Here is a 15,368-nt window from a genome sequence, read left to right as displayed (position 1 = left end):
AAGTCTTTTTAATAATATTTAATAATAAATCACTGTCATTACTTGTGTTTTATAGTAGTGTACAGTAGTGTCTCACATGAGAGTTTTTTCTGCTGCTATGTCCATCCAAATGACCTCATAAGGAATATGTGAACAGGTGTGAACAGTACACATTGTATGTTCATCATTTTGTGTTTGTGTTTTGTGTTTGTGTCCCCCTGTCAGTACAAACAAACACAGCTGTAGTCACTCCTTAGATTTGGCTCTGTGTTTGTGGACAGCCTGTGTTCGGCTCCAGGCTGTCTTGGTGTGGAGCCAGAGGGTGAAAAAGGCAATGTGACTATGATAAGAAAGTCTGGGCATTCCCTCCACTGAGCGCACACACACACACACACACACACACACACACACACACACACACACACACACACACACACACACACACACACACACACACACACACACACACACACACACACACACACACACACACACACAGCGTTATTTCATCAGACAGGGGTCACCATATCTTCAGGTTGGTTTACACTGCCAGCTCCAATCCAGTTTTCTCATACCCAGCTTTAGATCTGATCCCGGCACCAATGTGACATTGATCTGACCTTTTCACTCTAAATATATGCACCACTGCACAGTGAAGAAATAATTTCAAGTGTCAAACTACTCCTGCTATGTCCAGGAGGAAGCAGAAATGTATGGATTCCACTTAAAGTAGTACGACTACCGTAGCAGAGCTGACACGTTGGGCACTTGTACTGTAGCCACAGATGGTTTACATCAGGCTGAGTGACCAGTTCGATGCACACAATGTTTAACTGTAAGGACTTCAGAGTGCAAATCACACCCTCTCAAGCTCTATAAAAGTCAAAATTTAAAAACATTTAGCAACGCACAAATACTTCACAGACTTCACATATGAAGTGTGTTTTTTGTCTATGTAGGTTGAAGTGAGGAGAGAACGTCTGCCGTCTGACTATCGGCGGAAAATGTCAGATTCGAGGTGGCGAGACTAATGGAAAGCTGATGGAGCGATGCCACACCCAGTAACTTGTTTGTTTATGCCCTCTGAGTATTTTATTGATCTGTTTACGACGGCATACATTTGAAATGAAGAAAAAGGATAGCCTAGAGGATGTCATCTTTTTGTCTACTTTAAAAGTGTTACTGCCAACCTGTGTCATTTTATCACACTAAAATAAAGGAGAAATAAGTAAGTTGTTTGAGTTACAAGGCAATTATTGTTCTGCTTTGTGATGCGCTGTTAGATTACTAGATACATTTGTTGCCAAATGAAAGTGTGACGGCTCAGTACTATATTACATCTCGCAGCTATCTCACAAAGGTTAAGAATGAGTGATTGTAATCAAAGAAATGATTACAATTCAGCACATTTGAGTGAAATAAAAGAATCCCCACTGAGCAGCGTATATATTAGCGCACCCCAATAGTATCGTGCACAGAATACCGGATCACTCCCTTGAGGTTTATGCACTCAAAACAGAGAGGTTTTTTTTTTTATGTCTCGGGCTCGGCTGTGAGTGTTTTTCCCGATCACTTCATGTTGTTGCAGCACACAGACAGCCTGATGCTGTACAATAAGTCCCAGATGATCTGTGGGCTGGGAGAGGAAAGAGGAAGAGAGGGGCTGCTGATGCATTTCCTCTGGACACACACTGCGTGTTGGTGATTTGTCATGCACTTCTTAGTGCACACACACACACACAAACATTGTTAAGTACTGGCGCTGATGGTAATTTGATATGTAATATGCCCCATGCTTGGACCACAGTAGCAAACTAGTGAGGCTCAGTCTCCAGTGGCCAGTGTGTTTACTGTTGACAGCAGCCTCAGTCGTTCAGCCTGTCCTCATTCTGTCACTGGCCCTTTTGTCTTTCATAAGACTTCATCACACTTTTCATCATATCTTTTGTTTCCTTTTCTTTTGTAATTACAGTCAAATAAATGCTGCGACACCATTTACACTACAGGAATATCAGTCCCAGCAATATATGCCAAAGTAAATTAACTTAAATGAACTTTTAAGTTAATAATCATTTCAGGAGCTGTGACAATTGAAGCTATTGCATGCTAAATTTTAAGTTAAGAGTTCACGCAAACAATATATAGTAAATAATATATTAGTCAGCCAACTCATGAGATATTTATATTATGTAAATGTGGACTTGATATTTAGCGTGTAGGCTCTGACCTTGTTACTCCTGCAAAAGAAGCGCCAAACTCGGCACAGCAGGAAGTGTGTAATAAAGATATCTATAGTCTATATAATAACCCCCCCCCCCCAAGGGAAACATGGACTCAACAGGTTGCTGGGATCGACGCAGGCCTATAAAATACTATACGACCAGCAGCAGCAGCAGCAAGTGACAGCATAGCTTTCAGGAGAGCAGTGTCGCAGCAGGCAAGGCAGAATAGAAAAAGAGCAAACAAAGCACTGACTGCTTAGGTACACCTCCGTGCTCGTAAGGGTGCATGGGATACATGTATGCAGTAAGAACAGTATGTCGTTTGAGTGTAATGGCAGACACGAGCTGACTACGTGAACTAGTTTACAGTTTGCCTTCTACAGCTGTAATCAGTTTTTAATCCATTGTATATTTGCTGTAATCACATGGGTGTATGGTGTAATGGCCAGCTGTAACATGTGAGAGACTGAAAACAATTCAATAGTCTTGTATTAAAAATGACCCGTAGCAATCATAGCACAGTAGCAAGCGGTTGCTGTGAACACACTACGAGTAAACATGCATCGGCACTGTCCAGCGCCGCAAACTGCTGAGTTAATTTAGAGTGCTGGACGCCGGAGCTGCCTTCAGACGAGACTACTGCCTGTCACAAACATCACATGTCCACGTGGTCAGTGAGGATATGAGTGAAGACAGCAGTAATGGATGCCTGGGGCTGGATCCAGGCTAAATCTGGGCAGTCAGTCGACCAACCGTTCTGTCAGGCTCAAAGCGTTAAAGACATATTCAATTTAAAATACCCCCGGTGGGAATTAAAGTGTAATATTTAGTTGTAGCTTACGCAAGCCATGTAACCAGGTAGGTGTGCTTGTTTTGTGTTTTAAAAGCTGTTTCTGTCCCTTGTGTTTGCATGATGTCCAAAAACATTGAAAAATAATGAGTATCATCCAATATTGTTTCTACGACATCATAACTAACTTATTATGCATTCATAAACATACAATCCTGTGGTCATTTTGATTTTACCACAACATTTCAATGCACTGCCGAACACCACATGATACACGGTTTTTTTAGAGAGACCTTCAGAATTGGCTAAAAATCAGTTTTGTAGTGTTTATATAGCTGTTGTGGAGAATATCATGAAGCCTTGTTCCAATAAAGAAAACTAGATGGTAGTTATTATTATTCGAAACGGGTCACGGCAGACCCGAACACAACATAAGGGTTAAGCAGCTCTAATCACATACAGAACGTGTGTGTGGGAATTCACTGTAGAGAGTGTAAGTTAGGGGGGAAAAACAAATATCATTATACCCGTTTGTCTGGTAACACCACCTCGGCTTCACAGGGGACAAGATTTTCCAGTATCTTGGTGGAAAAACGAGCACAGCAGATAGACTCCACCTACCACAGTGCAGAACAAATCATCAGAACGATTTGCACACTGGGAGGCCGACATTGCTGCAGACGCGAAGACGAGGTTTGGCAAAGAGGATGTCCACAAACAGCTATCATGACATTAGAAGGCATGACATCTGTGTTTGTAGATGTATTGACTATAGACAGGCCGGTAAATATAGTAAACGGTAAGCTCAAAGACGCAGACAGGCAATTGCGGTGGCTCATGTTGACAGTCGAAGAGCTCACCTGCTTGTCCGACCGCACCTTGTCTGGCACTGTTTACCCACAACAGCCTAACTACTGTGTTACACCTTCATGCCACTGATGCTCTCTACACTGTACGCTCATTTGACCCAGCGGTAAACTGTTAGATGCATGTTTTTCATATTTCAGAAATCTGACCGGTGTCAGCCAATGACACTCAGTGATATTCTGTCCTTTTTATAAAACGTTTTTGAGAAGAGTAGATATTTAGTGAGAGCTGATTCTGATAAGCTCTATAATAAGTGACCTTTTTTTTTAATAAACGTTCTCTTTAATCCCTCCCTCCTTTTTTAATCTTTCTTTTTATTAATTTCTACAGCAGTTTGCTGGTGTTCTGCAAAACCTCTTAACCAAACACGCATACAAACACACACCTGCACAGACGGCACACGTGTCCGCTCAGAACAACGTTGTAGTGATTCTATGATATGTTCTTGTAGTGTGTGTCTCCATTGTGTGTGATATGCTGTTGAAATATGATGGTAATACTCCAATAAAATTGTGGGACATTATAAACAACCGTTAAGTAAGACAGACATGTAGAAGTATCACACACATACTAAAACAAACAGGAATTACTTGGCACACACTCAGAATCATGTAATTAATCAAGGGAATGAAAGTGTGATATCACCATTATTATAAACCACTTTTGCCCAAGTGGAATTCTATGAATATTGTAATTGCTTCCTTTGGGCATTTTCTTCCTTTCTTTTTGCAATTGAACATGGTATTACCTCCCTGTTTTACTTATTGATAGTAATGAACAAACGCATGACTTTTAATATCTAGCTTTATTACCCGGCGTTGCATCATTTCCCAGGATAAAAAAATTAAGAGCGATTGTGGTCATTCATTTATTCGTCATGCAGGCTGGAAAACTCATCCTCCCTAACTGCCTCTGTTAAAGTGTTTGTGACGCCTGTTTCAGGGCAGCAACGCTGGTTCCTACGAGGTAACTTCCCAAAGTGCATAGTTGTTATCCCTGACTTTGCCCTCAGATTGAAATGTAATCATCCAATAAACTGTATGAATGAGTGTGACGTGTGGTTTGCTGCTACACAATAAATTAGTTATTAGGCTACAGTGACAGCGCGTTACAGTTTGGAGTAACGCGCTCTGTTCAGCACTGATGCTTCTCTATCTGCTGCCTTTCGCTTTTTGTATTGTATGGGTAGGAGGAGCCGCTTTCCTGTGATTGTCAGGCTGCTCTCTCTCTCTCTCTCTCTCTCTCTCTCTCTCTCTCTCTCTCTCTCTCTCTCTCTCTCTCTCCCCCCCTCTCCCTCTCTCTCTCCCTCTCTCGTTTTTCCAAAGTTGAATATTCCGCTTGCCTGTGTGCTGTCGCCAGCGGAGCGGTGCAGCCCCTCTCTCTGAACGCACCGGGCTGGTATTTTTTTGCGCTGCGCCGTGTGGAACAGACTTTGGGGGAGAAGGATTCTGTCTCTCCCGTGTTTCTTCTAACTTCATTTCGGGCTACTTTTCAAGATGACAGAAGACATGAGAGTTCGGCATGTAAAGCTGGTAGGTGTCTGAATGAAACCCCTCCCCTCCCCGCAGAGAGGTGTCTGTCTGGGTCTGGCACTGACTGTGTGGGCTTCAGGTTTGTGGGAGCGCTCAAACCCGCCGGGGTGAGAGAGGCGCCCGGGAATAGAAACGGGAACCGGTGGTTATTCTCCCCCCCCCCCCCCCCCCCCCCAACACCATCCACTGGGATTGTCTTGATGTGTTGTCCGTAAAATTTGTCTTGAATGGACTAGATTAAAGAGAACATGTCTGAAGTAGGCTGCACTTTATGGACAGGCTTTCTTTCGTGTTTTCATGTGTTTTCATGTTTTCAGAATGAGACATGGACCCAATGTGATGCTTTGCCATATATGGACATATTTGTGTTGTTGGTTTAGTAAAATACCAAATTGGACAACAGCTTTCTGTGTAGATATGTGTTCTGAGTGACACATAAGATTAACATGTTTTCCTCACTGGGATCATTTCCAGTAATTTTAGTGAAATTACATATTTGACATTTCACTTTCATGTCCCTGTAACTCCCATTAGACCATAAGGCGTCCTGGACCCTAGTTAGGTGCCCCCGCTGCGCAGAGGATCCAGACTCTGAGAATGATTCAGCAGTGAGATTCATGTGTAGCTGTCATGCAAAAGCATTTGAAACAGTTCTGACAAGCATGGGTGTCCCTCTGCGTATGTTTGGGGGTTTCAGGCTCAGTTGGGGAATTACCTTCTTTCTGTGCCATGAAACAGCACTTTTTGTTGTTTACATTTTATCTGCTTTCTGCTAGGAATTATATATAAATAACTGCCCTTATGGCATCCTCATTCTCAAAAGCAGTAACCTGAAATGTTTTTTTGTAGAATGAGGCGCGTATCTGATATGAATTTGTTGTGATTGTACCTTTTCTTTCTTTCCTCAGCAACAGCACTGTAATATTCCTGTAAAGCTCATATTAAGAGTTTAGATGTGATTGGTGAAATATCTTTCTAATGTGAATTAAATGTTGATTCACCTTTTTAGGGTTTCTGAGAAAAATTGTAGTTACACATGTCATCTTTACATAGATGAAGTCAAAGCCTTTCCCTTCTGATCCCTCAGCTGATCTGAAGCAATGAACACTGACTTCAAAATCCAAAATAAATCTGCCACCAGGTAGCGTCGAAGTAAGCCGTGCACCAGAATTAATACCCTGTCAAATTGTGATGAAATGCACAAAGTTGTCAGGAGAGATTTGAAGTGTCGCCGCACATAATTCATTGCTGAACTATGTTCTGATGATCCTGCTGAGCTCAACTGACAGTATGAGGGAATGTGCGTGCTGTTAGGCTGCTTTGAGTGCTGAAGTGTAACAGGGAAGGTCACCGCTGATGTTACGAGATGAACGGAGTACTTCTTGAGGAGTGAGCTGCTTTTTAAAATTTATTTGGCTCTAACCTTTTACTTAAATCATTGCTGATTCTTAAATCCTGTTTCCAAAACTGATGATACTCTGCCTCTGTCTTTCTCTCTCTGTGCTTTGAGCGAAGCAGAAACCATATTATGGTGGACTTGTAGCACAAACCCAATCAACCCTGTGTATGTCGTATAAGTGCATTGTAGTAGTAGTTTACCCACTTCTGTATTTTCTTTTTTTTGGCATAAAGCCTCAGAGATGCCCTGTCTCGTCCCATTACACAACATACTCATCAGGCCTATTACACATCGGCACACTCATGTATGCGTCCATCTCATATAAAAAACAGTCAATGCTCGAGGCTGCCACTTATACCTTCAAAAGCCATACATCCTCTTTCCTGACTCTCTATCTTTAGGGTTGTTTTCCTGCGGTCTCTCTCTCTCATCCCTCCCTGCCTCTCATTTGCTCTCTTAGTTTATCCATGCATCAATCATGTCTCTCCTTCCATTCAACTCCCTGAGTCTCGCTCTTCTTTCCCTCTGGGGAGCAGTGGGTGTTGGTCACCATCAGTGCTCTAAGGCACATTGCAAAGCTGTTTTGTGTGTGCATTACCTGCTATTAACCTATTTTGATGGTTCTGTTGTGCGTAAAGTTCTGTCTGTTCACTGGAAACTGCATGGAGATTAAAGGAAAGTAACTTTAAAGAAGCATTGTTGTCCAGTGAAATAGGGTGTCGGACTGAATGTAATGGATCAAGGGAGATACATGTAACGTTGTTCATTTTCACAAAGCTTTAATGCTGGATGTCTTGTAGCAGCCACCAGCTACGCAGAACTGGAAAATAACAGGGATAATAATTATTACTTTAAATCCTTTTGACTCTTTTGTGCAGTGAGTGCAGTAATCTGACTATAACAGGGGGTTAATAGCACAGAACAGCAGTTCACCGGACAGAAGAAATCAGCAGCAGACGTGACATTGGTCCTATTTTGTCTTTTAATGTCAATTAAAATATCTAAAAATAACGTTGGATTGCCCTCTGGCCATTTTTTTTTTACATTAAGCGACATTTACATGATTTATCAAGGTGTCTGCAGGTACTTATCAGATCATAAATTACATTGTGTTCCTCACCTTTACTCAAGTCTTCAGAAGTCCTTGAAGACTTTTAAATGAAGCCCAGTGTTCAGCAGCTTAGAAATAAGCCCAGTTAGGTAGAACTTTTTCCATCTTCATTTCAGAGGTGACATAACTCTTACACCTAATTCCAAGTGGCATTAAAAGGTCTTGGAAAGTCTTCCATTCACCTTGATGAAACTTTGAAACGGTCGGAATTTGGTTCTTCTGCCAGTAATATTGTTATTAGTACATGACATGGTCTGATCATCAAACAGGCTGTTAGGTTTCATTGTTTGTATTGTGGTAGGATTTTATTTGCCTGTTTTTATAATGGTAGCAATACCCAAGAGGACAGGCTTAGGTACGAAAGTGACGTGTTGGGAGCATTGAAGTAAGAGCATAATCATAGTACGAATACTCCTATGAGTTGTATAAAGCAGCTGCCAATGTGTGTGTACTGACATAAATGTCTAACTCATCTGTGTTGAAGTTAAGCGCCCGTTGTGGTTTTTGCTCCATTATTTGTATGTTTCAAGGTACGTTTTAATCAGAAAACGGTTACAAAGTGTTTATCTTGGCGAGATTAGAAAAGTAGTGTTGGTTGCTAGGTATCAAGACATAAACATAAGCGATGTTAGATTGATTCAGGATTTCCTAACCTCAGATTAGATAGGATGAAGTGAGATAAGATCCCTAAAGTTAGTTAGGATTTGCCTCTGTAATACCCTCTGGAAAAATCCTATTTTAGAAAAGATAGGACGTTTCTGTAATAACCAACTGCTATTTTAAAAGAGAATAACTTATCCTATCGAAAATCATATATTAAGAACTAAAACCTCTTCTATTCTAAGATTATTCTTCCTGCAATAGACTGAGGTGCGTCACAAATAGTTGGCAATAACAGGCAACTCAGTTCAGAGCAGCAGCATAGCAGTGCATATAGGTAAACACCTTCATTTTATTCATACAAATCAAACAAAGACGATATAAATCCTCTGGTTTTCGGTGGCGAAATGACTGACTTTTATAGCTACAATTATGTTAAGTGTAATGGAGGTAAAATTATACGTAACATGTATATGTGAAAGCTGAATTAATTAGTCATGGAATGTACAAAAAACGGAATGCAGCTAACAGATTGCCATGTCTTTACTGGGGAGCATTCATTAGCAGAGGAAATGGTGTCTATGTGAGAGAGAATGGATCAAGGGAATGAATGTGGGAGTCGAGTCAGACATAGCATGGATGGATGTATGGTGTGACAGATTCTTCTCCTGTTTTTGTTTCGAGACTCCTTTGATCTCTTCATTGCAGTGCAGGCATAGCTTGTCCCCCAGAGACATTTCACACTGCATGTAGATCAGCAATGAACAACATGACAAATGACTCATGCATGGCATCATATTGCTTAACTATTTCCTTCTGGCCTAAAAAACAAATATTAATATGATTTTATGTTGATGCGTGTTGGGTGCTAAAGATCTCGCTCACTGCTGTTTGAACGGAAAAGTTCAGACTGGGACTGAGAAGTTGCATCAACTGGAATGCAACTCTAGAACAGAGCACACACACACACACACACGCATAATATGGAAAAGTGAATACATTTGGGAGAGATGCTGAAGGAAAAAAGCTTCTTAACTCTGCACCTAAAACAAACACTAGGTGTATGTTTTTGGATTCCTCCAACTTGTATTGTTGTCCTCAAATATAAAGGCTTGTATGCTAAACTAATAGGCTCCTATAAGGTTCCCTTTGCTTACTGCCGTCTGACGAGGATCAACCGACATTTTCTTTGGCTGGAGGCGTCATAGATCTAAATGATTTTGTAATTGATTTGGTCAGTTTTTAACTAAGCAAGGCTGCAAACCAAATGTGGTGATCATTCCTATCATCATCTAATCCACATGCCAGAGTTGGCTGATTGTTCCGGCCCACAGCTGTTCCTCTCAATCGATCCTCGGGGAATGTTTTCCAGACTGAAATCTCACAGCAAAAACTCAGCTTGCATGATTGTAACTGTCTAAGCTATACGTTAGGAACAACAATGGATCGGGGGGCCTATTTAGGAAGGAAACTCTACACGGACGTTAACAGTGTCACTGCCGTACAACTCTGAGCACTTTTAAGGATATAGACCTCAGGGTGCTTACTAATGCAAAACATACTTTAGGCCAAACTCTCTGTGATGTCCTCCGTTACAAGGATTGCCAGGAATGGATCGCATGATATGAACGATTGCTTATTAGGTTATAACTTTTAAATATGTTGAGGCGGCGGTAGCTCAGATGACAAACTGGCAGTGGCAGAGAACATGGTCCAGTCTCTGAAGGTAAACCAGTGAAAGCCAATAAGCTTCAGGCAAGGAGCTCGGGGGTTCCAGGCTGCACTGATTCCAAATCCACTATCCCACTGACCTAGGAAAGAGAAGTTTGGAAACCAAAAATCTGAAACGCACAACGTTAAAAGAACGGAGGACAAATATCGCTATGATGTGTTTCTCTCTTTGCGTTTCTCCTGCTGATACTTTCTTTCCTGGTCTCTCTTATTTTTCCGTCTCCCCATGTTTCAGTGTCGTCTAACTAAGTGCAAACCTTTTCAGTCGAAATGAATAACAGCGTGATATGCACAAGTGTTGTGCACATGGATAATAGATTACATACACAGTTCAAGTGTAATAAACAAATGATCTCGAGGAGCATGTGTTGGACAGATTACAAGCTTTGCTCCAAAGATCTGTCACAGTAACAGGTGAGTTGTTTACACATGTTTACTTCACTAGCTAAAAGATGTATTGGCTGTGTTCCCCCAGGGTAAAGGCTGACTGTCCAGAGAGTTTGGATAACATTAAGCAGTATCTCTGTGCATTTGAATCCCAGGAGGCTATAATCTAATTGCCTGCCATTGCTCCTGCTGCAGTTTAAATCTATTGGTTTCAGATTGGTGCCATTTGAAACGTAATCAGCCAGGGAGCACTCTAGATTGCACCTTGGACAGAAACATTGGCCACAACAACAATCCCCTTATTTTAAATCTGCATTCATTCCAAGGACATTTAGAAGATTCTGAGGCGTTTCCCCCCCCCAATGTTTCTGTTTGAGTTTAGAGGCGAGAACATTTTAATTTGAACTCAGATGACATTGATTGAATTCACTCGAATGCCTCATAAAGTCTCCGTCAGTTAGCAGGAGGTTGCATTTTGTAAAGCAGTTCAGATGATTAGTTCAATAAGGAGAGATTAATTTAAAATGAACATATTCACAATGAGTTAGACTCCATTAACAAATACAAGCTTCATTCAGTTGTTTGGTGATTTAGCAAATGTGTGAATGAGAGGCTCTTTGAAAGCGTGGGAAAGCAGACAGATGGGGGGAGATAATTGAATGTTTCCTGTAGAATATAAAACATGTTAAACATGAAGAAATAATCTGGAAGATTTATTTTTCTCATCTTGACGGAGAGATATATTTTGACTTCCCGACTGCCAATAACATTGTCTATGTCTAATGATGGAGCCACGTTGGAGGGTTTTTGGATGCAAACCAAATACAAAAATGTAGTCGAAGTAATATTTGGGGTTGTGGTTTGAACTGAAAGAACTGTAGGCGTGTTCGGGGCCTTATTATCCTGTTGCTCTGACGTGTGCAAAACACACTCTCAAAACTCCCAAGGTCTAAATCTGTTGAATCCTCCCAGACAGGAAGATCGAGGGGGCTTTTTCCAGCCCAGCCTAACAGCAGCAGCTGAGCTGAGGAGGTGTCCAACCTCCCACCACGCTAGTTAACAGCCAGCTGCCAGTTTATACTCCTACAGCGACACACGTGTTTCCCATGATCTCACCTGCTGGCACTGGGAGTTTGGGATCAGGCCCAGCTCTGCCATCATGCTGCCCACCCTAGATGTCTCTCTGTTGGGTAGAGTGTACCACACCTTCCTCTCCCTGGGAGGCAGGAGCCCGGGAAATGGTGTGGGGGGGGGGAGCTCTGCCTAGGAAATAAGGATGCGACCCAGGGGTAAATACTGTACATGTGTACTTCATCATGACACTGGAGAATAGTGTTGAGGTGTTTTATCTGAGGATGTTATGTCCATCTTTCTTCACACATCAATGCATTAGATTAGAAGATGGGGCCTAGTTTTCATCAATATTTGTAACTATAGTGATAACATGTTACTAACTCTCACTCTCTTTATTTCTGGGCCATTTAACAGAGTTATAATGAACAACTCTATACTAACGCCAGCACAGGATGCAGTTGTGATAAAAAAAATAGTGGTATTGAGCATTAAAAATGGCAGCAGAGAGAGAGATAAATAACTATAAAGAGACGGTTCGAGAGGGTAGGTGTAAACAGGAGGAGGCGTCAAAGATGTTTGGAGGATTCTGGGGAGGGTTAATAGCTACCCAGGGCAGAGAGAAAAGACGAAAAGTCATGGGTGGAGGAGGAAAAGGTGTCTCTTTGCTCGACCTACTCACGCTGGCACATACATACTTTCATCGTAAACACTCATCCACCCAGCAGGCATTGTGAAGGAACATCTTCTCTCTAAAAGCAGCTCTGTTCCTCTCTTGCTGGTTGAACACAGTTACAGCGATCCATAGGAATCTTCTAAGACTCTGTGCTAAACATAGATCATATGTCAGTGCCTTCAGGATGTTGTAACACTTAGTTTCTTAATTTATAAAATTGCTCCACTGAAGTTGACTATTTCATCCAGACCCATCATTTACTATGAGCGGGAGTTCTTGTGAACAAAAAGAAAAAACCTTTCTTATTAAGTCTCCAGGCCGTCGGTTCAGTCCGATATTGATATAGCAGTAGGCATTGTTTACCTTCACAATTATTCTCTTTGGTTTTGTAGTGCCCTGGGGAATGGCTATTTTTAAAATGCCGGCGATGTTGTGCAGCTATTGTTCAACTAACAACCTATTGATTTGTGTCAACTACAGTTGCAGGGCTGTACGGAGGGTTATTGTATTTAGTTTCTCAATTCACAAACCCATTATTTAAAAATGTTTTAGAGAGTATGTAAGAACTTAATCCATCTTAGCCTTGGCTCATATACTGTATTTACATATTTCTGTGATTTTATATTGCCTGCGTCTTTGCCAGTTGAAGTTGTCTGCTCCCTGAGTGCTTGCCACTGCAAATGACTGTGTTTCCAATGATTATGTGTTGCGTTTCATTGTAACACAATTGTTACTGCAGCTTCAAGCCCAGATCTGCCTTTGGACAGTTGTGTTGTGATGCGGTTGCCTCTCCCAGAATGTACACACCGGCAAACTAAGACATGTCTCGCATCAATATTTCACAAAAGGTAGAGAGAGAAAAAAAAAACGATCCATCAAACGTCTGTCTGAGCTCCGATCAACATGATTTCCCATCTCGAGCAAAAAGATTTGTTTGTTTATTTGTGATGAATAAAACTAATCGAACAAATAGAGCTACAAGCCTCTGACATTTCGACACATGGAGCCCGCTGAGCCAATCGAACGGCAGCCAAGGAAAACAATGGCTCATACTCTCCCCCCTCGAAGGAAATGCCAAACATTACGGTGCTGTATAAATAGAAGGCTCTGACTTTGTAGAGTGAGAGCGTGAGATAGAGGACAGGAACCCCCTCCCTCGGGTCACATCGATGGCAAGGTCTCCCACCCCTCCACTCGTACTTTATTGCTCTTTTTGTTTTCCTCTCTCTGGGTGTGTGATTTATTTTCAAACAGATTTCTCGTGACTTCCCTGTGTTTCTTTTTCATTTCTTTCATCTCCTTTCGTTTACGTCTGTATTTTTAACCTCCCTCTCTCTTTCCCTGACACCCGGTCATAATGAATAACTGAAAAGCCTAGTAACACATCACAGACACATCCTGCTTTATTAATGGCACCATCTACATCTACAGTTGAAGTGGCAAAGGGCGCTCCTGGATGTATTCCGTTTGGGGGCCGAGTGTACGCACTGTGATCCAAGGTGAATGCTGTACTTAGAGCAGGAAAGCCAGGGTTTAAAGGCTTTTGGTCAAGCATGCTATTTTCAATGCTCACCGCTCAGTGCAGTGCAGTTGAATCCAAGGGTTATGAGAAACTTCCCTTTTGCATCTGGATAAATGGACCAATGTGCATCCAGGCGCACATGGTCCTACAACGTGCAGAATGAGGTGTTTTTGCTCTGAGGGCACCAGAGCTGGAATGGAAAATCTATCTAGGTTTTAAAATATTGAATCGTCGATTTCATTTTGTCATTTCCCACCTGATTCCCCCCCGCGGCCCTATTGAGAAGAGGTGGGAGGGAGGCAGAGTCGTCCGAGGTTAGTCGCTCCTACTGTGCGCTATGAGGTTACGGATGATTCAGCCGAGACAACTCCAACAAGTCTTTCATCTGTGCGATGTTTTGTATCAGGCTTTTAAAAGTATTTCCCACGGCTGGCAGGCAGTTTGGAAGATTGAGCCCCTGCTGCCGATGTAGGAAGATTCAGGATACAGCATGCACATGAGGTAACACGCACACGTCTACACACAGGGACACGCACATTTGCCACCCAGGCATTCTGTCTTTGACTCTTTGTCTTCCTTTATCTCAATCTCATCAGCGCAAACACTAGCAGAACACTGCACGAGTATAGGATTTTCTGTTCCTGAAACATTTAGGTTTTTATCTTACTGCAGTGAGGAGGAAAAATGTCCAAACTGGTGTCATTTTTAAGTCGACAAATCCATTGCAAGTAGCGTAGCACATTATTTTTGCTCAGGGATGTTTCTTAATAAGGACAGTTGTCATTCGAGCAGTCAGCTTTTGAGACATTATTGTTGACCCGGTTATCTGCCTCTTCTAGAATCAATAACGCCAGTTTGGACAACATCATTTGCTAATACAGTTTGGCAAGCTACTGATAAAGTGGCTGGGACCTTACGGATCAGTTAGCTCATTTATGGCTCAAATACGATGCATTTAAAGACGTCAGCTGTTTTTCACAATGGGAAAACCTTTCAAGAATATATCGTCAATCTTCATACAGAGAGGGCTATTGTTTTCCTGACAGTCATTTCAGTCTAATATGGGCGTACAGGATGCAATTTCCCATTTGAAAAGAACCTCTTTTCGGAGGCTGTAAGCGCCGTTTATGTGGTGCGTAGATTGCTTTTCCACACGATATGGAGTACATTTGCATATATATAGAAAACACCAGTAAAAGGTAAGCCACTATCTTGGCACCATGCTCTTGTACTGTACACATACACACAGATGAGAAAGTTTAAGCCGAATTGGATTCAACTGTACACACAAGCGAGTTGGTTTTCTGCAAGGCTTCACAAGTTTTGCAGCGTGTGCTTTTTCACTCTGTCATCTTATTTGATGTTGTTTTAGTTTCATCAATGCATGTAGTGGAATCGTTTTGCTTCAAAATATTAGTTATTGAGGAGTTCTGTGGAGCTTAGTCATAGAAAACAGAATCAATGTTGTAGCTCTTGGAGAA

At 41.8% G+C, this 15,368-nt stretch overlaps 1 protein-coding gene across 5 annotated transcripts in view; it reads left to right on the top strand.

Moving 5' to 3' along the window:
- The window catches only part of mid2 (midline 2), a 139,199-nt gene that overhangs the window by 43,082 nt on the left and 80,749 nt on the right, over positions 1 to 15,368 (top strand). Inside the window, exon 1 of one of the 5 annotated variants that reach the window (XM_029441491.1) lies at positions 5,217 to 5,390. The exons of the other annotated variants lie outside the window; for them this stretch is intronic. The gene's annotated coding sequence lies outside the window, so the exon portion shown is untranslated. Of the gene's footprint in view, positions 1 to 5,216; positions 5,391 to 15,368 lie in introns of those variants that run through there. 5 annotated transcript variants of the gene reach the window in all.

Source organism: Cottoperca gobio, chromosome 10, assembly GCF_900634415.1.
Source record: "Cottoperca gobio chromosome 10, fCotGob3.1, whole genome shotgun sequence".
Lineage (NCBI taxonomy): Eukaryota > Metazoa > Chordata > Actinopteri > Perciformes > Bovichtidae > Cottoperca > Cottoperca gobio.
Note: the sequence above shows the minus strand (reverse complement) of the source record. Positions and strands in the feature narration are given on the sequence as shown.